This window comes from Hylobates moloch, unplaced genomic scaffold (assembly GCF_009828535.3).
Source record: "Hylobates moloch isolate HMO894 unplaced genomic scaffold, HMol_V3 SCAFFOLD_12, whole genome shotgun sequence".
Lineage (NCBI taxonomy): Eukaryota > Metazoa > Chordata > Mammalia > Primates > Hylobatidae > Hylobates > Hylobates moloch.
Window position 1 is genome coordinate 94092558 of NW_026652287.1, and position 10780 is coordinate 94103337.

The 10780-nt window shown below is 45.3% G+C and overlaps 1 pseudogene; it reads left to right on the forward strand.

The window, feature by feature from the left end:
* The first annotated feature begins 358 nt into the window (after positions 1-358).
* On the forward strand, positions 359-9290 carry LOC116479582 (REST corepressor 2-like; annotated as a pseudogene).
* Positions 9291-10780: the final 1490 nt, after the last annotated feature.

Below are 10780 nucleotides of genomic sequence, written 5' to 3' on the forward strand. Positions count from 1 at the left end.
GGAAGGAGAGAGCAGAGAGGATCTGGGAAATAAGACATCTTATGATGAGAAATCAAGCCCATTATACAAATCAGCAGGCTTGCTTGTTGATTAAAGATAGAAGGCGAGGGAAGTATCTAGGATGACTTCCACCTTCTGATTTAAGAACCTGGATGGGCAGTGGTGTCACCCAATAAGACTAGGAACATGTGGGGAAAAGGTATGGAAGAAAATTGACTTGACTTGAAGTATGTATGGAATGCCCAAGGGAAATGACCCGTAGGCATTTAGACATGTAGATCTAAAATTCAAGGCCTAAAGTTCAGAGATCAAGAGATCACTTTTGTGTAGATATTTTAGAGTCATCAGCAGCTAAGTAATGATAGAAGCCCGGTGCATTGGTGACACTGACCAGGGAGAATACTGCAGGAATGAGAGGGTGCCAAAGACAGAAGAAGGGATTGATGTCAAAGGACCAAGAGTGAGCTGAGGACTCAGTCCTGGAGAGCCTCAACAGTCAGTCTCTGTCTCTGTCTCTGTCTATCTGTCTCTCTCTCTCTCTCTCTCTCTCTCTCATCTCTATCTCTATCTCTATATCTCTATCTCTATCTCTATCTCTCTCTGTCTCTATCTCATACTTCATACTGGACTTTTCTGCTAGGCAGAGAGCAAAATCACTGCTAGCCCCAGATTAGCCACCCCCCTAAAAAACCTCTTTTCTCCCACCATCTCTATAACAATTCCTGGAAAGAACTCTTGTTGACTTTGCTAGAATCACGTGACCCATGCTTAGACCAAATCTAAGGAGCACTTGGATTGGCCAGACCCATGTCATATGCCCCCGTATGGTTGGAAGGAGGGTACAGCTTCTTTATAAGAAGAACAGGGATGGTAAACCTTTCTGGGCAGATAAAAATAGTTATCATGGTCACCTACACGTCAACATTTTAAAAAGGAGGAGGAGAAAGTGGAGCCAGTAAAGGAGACAGAAAGTCGGTATCTCAGAATAGATTAACAGCTTTTCAGAGGCCAAGATCTGTGTCTTATTCTTATCTGTGTCGTTTATCCCCCACTATCTAGTACCTAGCCTTGTGCCTATAATCAACAAGTGTGTATGGAATGAATTCATAGACACTACACATGATAAGTAATGGGGATTTGTAAAAGACAGGACAAAGACCAACACCCAGGAATCTAATTTGGACAATACACAAAAGCACATTTTTTAAGTAGCTGGCCACCACTGACATAGATAAAAATAGAGTCTCTAAAAAGAGCCAATGTTTTTCATGATTTGAATAAAAGCACCATATCACTTTAAACCAAAACAGTCACAGATGAGAATTTGATTTGGGGAGTGTCTTATGGAAATTAGATGGTGTTGTTTTAAAGAGTGTTCATTTTATTTCTCTGTTCTCCGGCTGACGGTAATTTCATGCTGCATTTGCAAGCCTGCAGGCAGACACCTTAATTACTATGGATGCCAGATAGAAAGAGGAGTGCTAATCAAACCTTTATTAATCGGTGACATACTTCCAACTTTCAGGAACAGATGCTAGGGAGGAATGAATGCTTGTAAACCACAGTACCCACCAACTCCCCTCAGGTGTGGATTTTTTTTTTTTCTTTAATCAAGTACCTTTTACATCCACTAGGGGGAATCCTAGCGTGCTTCAAAGTCTGCCTTTTTCTATGCTTAGTAGAACGACATACCCACGAAAACTTGCTTGTCTATTCATGGGTGTGTCTTCTACTCTGGAGAGGCTCCGAGATCTGGCATGTTATCATATTTTTCAAACAGAAGAGAAAATATCATTCAAGATATGTTAAAGAAAATAATTGCTCAAATTCCCACTAGAAGAAATCCATCTTAGAGAAAATTTTCCGTGTAAACAAGTTTCTACCAGGAAAAAGAGGGTAATTATTTGTCAGAATCTTTACTTACTAAAAAATAGAAAACACTAAATCTGTGCCTTTGCAATTTTAAAGAGCTTAATTTTAAATACCTGTTAGGCGCTAGTGTGATCTTTATGCTCAGTGGAGTTCTTAAAGTATTATTGGCACTCAGTTGATAATTATTATAATTATTATAAGCTTGCCTGACATAATTACAGTATAAGACTCTCCCCTTTTCAATGTAAAGCCATTTTCAAACAAAGTTTGAAAGGTGCTGTAAATTAACAAATAATTTAAAAGCTATGTTCGGTGGATGCTCCTCCATGTTATCAATAATATTTTTTGTGGCAAGGAGTTGTTTTTCTGCTTTTATATTCTCTGTCTCTGCAGAGATAATCAATTCATGAATTGGTAAATATGCATTGTGGAGATGCCAAGTTATGTCATTGTATGTGGGGCTGTGGGTACCTCAAAGAATGACCCTTGCCCCTAAGGAGTATAGAGCCTTAACATTACACTTCAACTGACATTTATTGAATACTGACTCTGTGTAAGGCCCAGTAATCTGCACAAAAATAACACCATTGGTCTTGCTCATTGCCGTAACCCCAGCCCACAACACATGCCTAGCACATGGTAGGTTCTCAGGAAGTATCTGTTAAAAGATGGAGTGAGTTAATGAAGAGAAAGTTTGAGGAATAAAGGGAATATGGAGATAAACTAAATAAGACAGCATCTCTGATCTCAAAGAAATTACATTACGTGAAAGAGCTATACACACAACCATGCATAGTGTATGATGTGAATCACCAGATTTTAATGCTATCAACTTACAGATAAAGTGCTCTTCAAATTCAGAGCAGCGAATTCATAACCAAAGGGAGGAACTGGCCCCATTAAACAAATTCAGGTAAGTTTGGTTACACTGCTAGAACAGAGCCTGGCATGAAGGAGACACACTTCACTATTTTGTAATAAATGAATGGGTACTTACTGTATACAGGGCCTAGTTCCTGGGGGCACAAAGATGAGACAGCACTTAGTTTCTAGTTTTATTTATTTTTTAAATGGGAGTTTATAGTTTAGTAGAGGCATTCTAGTACAATTTCAAGGAAGACTCCCAGGAGAAAGTAGCTTTTACACTGGACTTTAGTGGGTAAGTGAGAGTTCACAAAGCTGAGAAGATGGAAAGGGTGTTTTAGGTGAAATGTACAGCAAATGCAAGGACACAGGGGCTTGAAAGAGCCTGACTCATTTAAAGAAGCATGAAAATCCTACTGCTAACAACAGGAGATAGTACCAAATATATTCCTAGCTCTTAGCATAAGGCCCTACATATGAAAGTCCCCTAATAAATACTTGTTGTTTTTTAACAATAATGATGGTAAGAGTCCAAAGATGAGCACAAGTTTTTTTTGTTTTGTTTTGTTTTTTTATTATTATACTTTAGGTTTTAGGGTACTTGTGCACAATGTGCAGGTTTGTTACATATGTATCCATGTGCCATGTTGATTTCCTGCACCCATTAACTCGTCATTTAGCATTAGGTATATCTCCTAATGCTGTCCCTCCCCCCTCCCCCCACCCCACAACAGTCCCCGGAGTGTGATGTTCCCCTTCCTGTGTCCATGAGTTCTCATTGTTCAATTCCCACCTATGAGTGAGAACATGCGGTGTTTGGTTTTTTGTCCTTGCGATAGTTTACTGAGAATGATGTTTTCCAGTTTCATCCATGTCCCTACAAAGGACATGAACTCATCATTTTTTATGGCTGCATAGTATTCCATGATGTATATGTGCCACATTTTCTTCATCCAGTCTATTGTTGTTGGACATTTGGGTTGGTTCCAACTCTTTGCTATTGTGAATAGTGCTGCAATAAACATACGTGTGCATGTGTCTTTATAGCAGCATGATTTATAATCCTTTGGGTATATACCCAGTAATGGGATGGCTGGGTCAAATGGTATTTCTAGTTCTAGATCCCTGAGGAATCGCCACACTGTCTTCCACAATGGTTGCACTAGTTTACAGTCCCACCAACAGTGTAAAAGTGTTCCTATTTCTTCACATCCTCTCCAGCACCTGTTGTTTCCTGCTTTTTTAATGATGGCCATTCTAACTGGTGTGAGATGGTATCTCACTGTGGTTTTGATTTGCATTTCTCTGATGGCCAGTGATGATGAGCATTTCTTCATGTGTTTTTTGGCTGCATAAATGTCTTCTTTTGAGAAGTGTCTGTTCATGTCCTTTGCCCACTTTTTGATGGGGTTGTTTTTTTTTTCTTGTAAATTTGTTTGAGTTCATTGTAGATTCTGGATATTAGCCCTTTCTCAGATGAGTAGGTTGCAAAAATTTTCTCCCATTCTGTAGGTTGCCTGTTCACTCTGATGGTAGTTTCTTTTGCTGTGCAGAAGCTCTTTAGTTTAATGAGATCCCATTTGTCAATTTTGGCTTTTGTTGCCATTGCTTTTGGTGTTTTAGACATGAAGTCCTTGCCCACGCCTATGTCCTGAATGGTATTGCCTAGGTTTTCTTGTAGGATTTTAATGGTTTTAGGTCTAACATTTAAGTCTTTAATCCATCTTGAATTAATTTTTGTATAAGGTGTAAGGAAGGGATCCAGTTTCAGCTTTCTACATATGGCTAGCCAGTTTTCCCAGCACCAGTTATTAAATAGGGAATCCTTTCCCCATTTCTTGTTTTTGTCAGGTTTGTCAAAGATCAGATAGTTGTAGATATGCGGCATCATTTCTGAGGGCTCTGTTCTGTTCCATTGATCTATGTCTCTGTTGTGGTACCAGTACCATGCTGTTTTGGTTACTGTAGCCTTGTAGTATAGTTTGAAGTCAGGTAGCGTGATGCCTCCAGCTTTGTTCTTTTGGCTTAGGATTGACTTGGCAATGCGGGCTCTTTTTTGGTTCCATATGAACTTGAAAGTAGTTTTTTCCAATTCTGTGAAGAAAGTCATTGGTAGCTTGATGGGGATGGCATTGAATCTATAAATTACCTTGGGCAGTATGGCCATTTTCACGATATTGATTCTTCCAACCCATGAGCATGGAATGTTCTTCCATTTTTTTGTATCCTCTTTTATTTCATTGAGCAGTGGTTTGTAGTTCTCCTTGAAGAGGTCCTTCACATCCCTTGTAAGTTGGATTCCTAGGTATTTTATTCTCTTTGAAGCAATTGTGAATGGGAGTTCACTCATGATTTGGCGATGAGCACAAGTTTTAAGTGCTGGACAAGTATGAAGCTGAAAGTGTTATCTGGGCTAGTAGGATCTGCTCACTGGGGTCAGTTTATGGGCAACATCTTTGGACTTTGTGTGCTGAGGCCACAGAACCCTCCATACAGTAGGAAGGCCCTTTCCCACCAGCCTGTTACCATGGCCTGTTTTGTTTCATCTACACAGTCTATTTAACAACAAAACCAGAGAAAAGTGCTCACAGTCACTACCTATTTCTTTGAGGCCCCTCTTCATTTTTTTTTGAGATGGAGTCTCACTTTCTCACTCTGTCACCCAGGCTGGAGTGCAGTGGGACAATCTCAGCACACTATAACCTCCACATCCTGGGTTCAAGCGATTCTCCTGCCTCAGCCTCCTGAGTAGCTGGGATTACAGGCGCCCACCACCATGCCTGACTAATTTTTGTATTTTTAGTAGAGATGGGGTTTCACCATGTTGGCCAGGCTGGTCTCAAACTCCTGACCTCAGGTGATCTGCCCACCTCGGCCTCCCAAAGTGCTGGGATTACAGGCGTGAGCCACCACACCCGGGCGTGTATCTTCTTGATATCCCGAGATGACTCTGAGCCGCTCATCCACCAATTACAGATGTAGCCTTGATTGCAGATGTTGCCATTCCCCTGTTCCTGCTGGTTCTGATGTACCTAACACCCACATCCACTCTTAACACTAGTGGCATCCCCTCTTAACCTTCATGAAATTCAAGCCGGTAGGACCAAGAGGCAGGTAAATGAATTGCGAACATACGGGGGTTGGCAGGATAGTGCAACAGGTGAGAAATGAAGAGGCAGAGACATCCAGTGAGAACACAGCAATGGGAAGTGAGGAAAACCTTTATAGAGGAAGAGACTATGGGAACAGAGTGTTTGCTCTGCTGTGGCTGGCTGGCCACCAGCCGCCACTGCAACAGAACAACCAGGGAGGGTAACAGATTAAGTGTTATCAGCCACTAATATCATATGGTGAGAATCCATCAGCAAACCTGATGTAGAAGCCATGGACTTGGCCAGGAGAAGGGGTTCAAGACCCAGCTTGGGCCTACCGTACTGTGGGACCTTGGCTTGTCATTAAGCTCTCTGCACTTTAGTTTATGAGGTTATTGGAAAAACTAAATGAAGAAACTGAAGTAAATCGGCTCAGTACTGAGCGGAAACATGTGCCCAACAAATGCCAGTTAAAATGTTTTCCTAAGGATAGGGTTTGAGATGGAGAATAGGTGTGTTACAGGCTGAATTGTCACCATCTCCCCAATACATACGTTGAAGTCCTATCCTCCAGTAGCTTCAGATGTAACTGTATTTAGAGGTAGGGTCTTTAAAGAAGTAAAATGAAGTCGTTAGGGTGGACACTAATCTAATCTGACTGGTGTTCTTATAAGAGGAAATTTGGACACAGATATGTACAGAGGAAGGACCATGTGAAGATACTGAGAGATGACCATCTACAAGCCAAGGAGAGAGGCCTCAGAAGAAACCAACCCTGCCAACACCTTGATCTTGGACGTCCAGCCTCCAGATCTATGAGGAAATACACTGCCACCCAGTCTGTGATACTTGGTTATGGCAGTCCTAGCAAACTCCTAATACTAATAGTGCTAACACAGCACTAGAGTCCTGGTAATAATAATGGTAATCATAATAATAATGTTTATTATTTATGGAGCAACTTCCTGTGTGCCAGGCATTGTGCTAAAGGCTTTACACATATTATCTCATTTAATACACATGAAAATCCCATGTGATGGATGCGATTTTTCCAACCCACGATGAGGATGCTGAGGGTCAGAGAGCCCAAGCCTACGTAGTTACTGAGTAGTGGGACAGGGTCTGGAACCTAGGCCTGACTGGGATCACTGCTGGCCTACAGTGTCTTTGTACAAAGAAAAAGGTGCCACTTCCTTTGGGAACACCCAGCCCCAAGCCAGGGTGCAAGATTTGGTAAACAGAAGACAGGCTGGGTTTTAATTCCTCTTTCCTCCTTGGCTGGGTGCCCTTGTGCAAACCTAAGCCCCTCAGGGTGGCCCAGGCTGAGGCCCAAGCTCTTAATCATTACACCGGACTGCTCAGTGGGCCAGGGTGGCTGGGGGTAACAATTGCCACCGTCGAGGTAGGATCAGTTGGGCATGTAAGGGACTGTGCGTGCTGGCAAGGCAAACCTTACCTCCCTCACGGCTGGGAATGAGATACATGGAAGCCGAGGTCCATGAGTTCTGGGACCCATGTGGGTGGGCTTCCAATGGTCCTACAGGACAACCACAAGAGGCCCTTGTCTTATGGCAATTCTGCTTATTTCTAATTGGCCCCAGAACAGTTCCGTGTCCAGTCCTCAGTCAGCAAGAAATTCAGTTTGCCAGGATCGTGCCCCTAGGACACCTGTCCTTTCGCCATCATCCCCATGCCTCCTCCTCCTCCCACCAAATCAAAGAGAATGAGAAATGCATCTTCGACCATTTGGCTATGCCTGTAAGTGTGCCTGTCCTCACAATTAAAGTCCTGAATGTTCCAAATTTGCAGCTTTCATGGTGGGGAAAAAAAGGCCTCCGACAGCATAAATATTTAATCACCATTAAGAATGTCCAGTAAATGAGGGGAATCAGGTTTCAAATTGACTGGTTCAGATGCTTAAAGTACCGAAGTCATAGCAGGGTAAAAATAAAGTACCCTCTAAAAAAGTAGCATCTTGGGGGCAGGGGCAAGATGGAAGATAGCAGGTGAGGACCTCTCCAGGCCAGGCCGGGCACTGCACTCGGGGCGAATCCGGCAACCACTGTCGCTCTCCGAAGGTTCACGCACCCCCTGGGGCAGCTCAGAGGGGTAATGCCCTCTGTGATGGAGAGTGCGCGTCCCGCAGCCGGGCCAAGACGGTGCCCAACGGCGGACAGCCCCACTCTGAGGATGACAGCAGCGAGGAGGAGCACTCGCAGGACAGCATGATCCGCGTTGGAACCAATTACCAGGCCGTAATTCCGGAGTGCAAGCCTGAGAGCCTCACACGCTACAGCAACAAGAAGCTGAAGGGGATGCTAGTGTGGTCACCCAATCACTGTGTGTCAGATGCCAAGCTTAACAAGTATATTGTGATGGCCACGGAAAAGCGTGGCTACAGCATTGAGCAGACGCTGGGCATGCTCTTGTGGAATAAGCACCATGTGGAGAAGTCGCTGGCTGACCTGGCCAACTTCACCCCATTCCCTGAGGAGTAGACAGTAGAAGACAAGGTGCTGTGTGAACAGGCCTTTGGCTTCCACGACAAGTGTGGATCCAGCAGATGCTGCCCGACACGTTGATTTGCAGCCTGGTGAAATATCACTACTCTTGGAAGAAAACCCACAGCCGAACTAGCATGATGGACAAACAGGCCCGGCGGCTGAGGGGCTGCAAGGACAAAGAAGACAGTGATGAGTCTGAAGAGAGTCGAGGAGGCCTGAGTGAGGGAGAGCCCGATGCTGGAGACCCCGAGAGAGAGGTACCAAGCATAAAGCAGAGGAACGGCAGCCTGCGCCAAGCCCCGGAGGGCACCATTGATCCACTCCGCCCCCTGGAGGCCAACGCCAAGTTCAACTCCTGCTGGACCACAGAGGAGCAGCTTTTGGCTGCCCAAGCCATCCGGAGGTATGGCAAAGACTTTGGGGCTATTGCAGAGGTGATTGGGAACAAGACTCTGACCCAGGTGAAGACCTTCTTTGTGAGCTATTGGTGCTGCTTCAATCTGGAGGAGGTGCTGCAGGAATGGGAGGCTGAGCAGGATGGGGCCCGTGGAGCCACAGTCCCCATGGAGGAGGCTAGGAGAGGGGCTCCCTTGCCAGCCCCAGCCCTAGAAGAAGATGATGAGGTCCAGATTACATCGGTCTCCATGTCTGTGTCCCGATCAGTGCCCCCCCTGCACCACCCCCGCTCCACCTCCCACCTCTCTGCCCTAGCTGCCCCTCGCTGCTGAGGGCACCTTTGCCCACGGCTCCCACTCTGCTCTGACAGCCACCCACAATGCAGCAAGGCCGCTTTCTCCAGCCTCGGTTGGCCCCCAACCAGTGCCCACCGCCTCTCAACCTCCCCGCTCTGGCTGCCCGTCCTGGCTCTCAGCCCCTACCCACCCTGATTGGAGCCCCCAGTGCCCTCACTCTGAATCCTGAGGTCCTCCACCAACCACAGGCTCCAGGACCCCTTTGATGGCCATCCCCAGGCATCTCTGGTGTCACTGAGGACAGAAGGGGCTAGGGCTCTTGCCAGGTCTTTCCAAGACCCAGAGCTGCCGACAGCCCAGCCCGGACCTGTGGGTTCTGCATGTGTTCCTGGCAGCTGGGCCTATCTCTTGGGGCCATGGCCTGGGCTCAGGGGCCTTTAAGCTGGACTAAGGGCACTTTTGCTTCCTTGCTGGGACTGGAATGGGTGCCTCCTAGTTGGCTGGGGCTTGGCCTCTGGGCCCTGCCCTTTGTGTGTCGGGGGTAGGGACCTTAGCGTGGGGGTGGGACAGGACAGTTGGGTGTGCTGGCTGTTCTCATTCCTCTTCCCTTCTTTTAGCAATAAGTCTTGGGTGAGGTGGGAAGGGAGGCTGCAGGGGTAGGTGGGCAGAGGGGCCTTACAGCAGCAGAGACTGGAAGGGAAGTTCTGTCTTCAGGGGCCAGCTGGGAAACACTAAGGAGCTGAGGGTGCCCACCAGGCCCACCTTCCAGAAGCTGGGAGAAATGGGGATTGGGAACTTATGCAGACATGGATTTACTTTTCAACATGTTTTAAAAATTAAAAAAGAAAAGCCTCCTAAAAAAAAGTAGCATCTTTAGAGGGTTTCTATCTCTATTACATAGGTTTCCTTGAGTATAAAGGAACCAAAAACATCCAATTTATCTCTTCATTATTAGTAGGGGGTGGCATAGGGTGAGGTCTGGAGATGAGGAAGTATAGCAATCTCTTAACAATGCTGCTTTGGTAATAATGAATATCAATGGAATTTCTCAACTTTATTGAAGGGATTGCTGGAGTTCAGACTTAAGGAGAAATGTCTAAAAAGGAAAAAGCGGCATGCTTGGTTTTGTATCTTGTTTGAAAATATATTTCAAACGTTCAGCAGAATTTTAGAGATCATAACCACCCTCTGCCCCCACCACCTTCTGAACCCTTAGTCCCCAGTAGTTCTGATTTACTTTTAAGATTCTTTTAGTTTTATGTTTTAACTGAAAAAAAAAAAAAAAATCCTGCCCAGCCAGGTTTCCATCTGTCTTTATCACCGGGTTGAATTTAGTGTAGGAAAGCCTGTGCAAAGGGAATAAAAATGTAGCTTTTTTTCCATTGCCAGATTCAGGGGAACCAACCATTTGGAAACAAAGGAGTTCCATTTTGACTAGCAGCCTTTCTGCTTTCCATCAGTGGACAAAGTGAATGTACAGGTTTAAACATCATTTGGGGTCACCTCTAGATCCATGTTTGGAGGTAGATTGGTTTGTTAGTTACGATTCTGGCAGGAAACAGGTGACACATGCAAACAGATACATTAATGGAGGGGACCATGGCTGAGCCATGCCAGGATGAAGGGAGACCAGCAGAGGCTAGCCACAGCGACAACCATGGAATCCCACAGGCCCGAGGAGGAGGGTGAGGGAGTGGTTACTGGGCCCACGAAAGGCTGTGGCTACAGTGTAGCTCTGTGAGAGAGGACTGCCCAC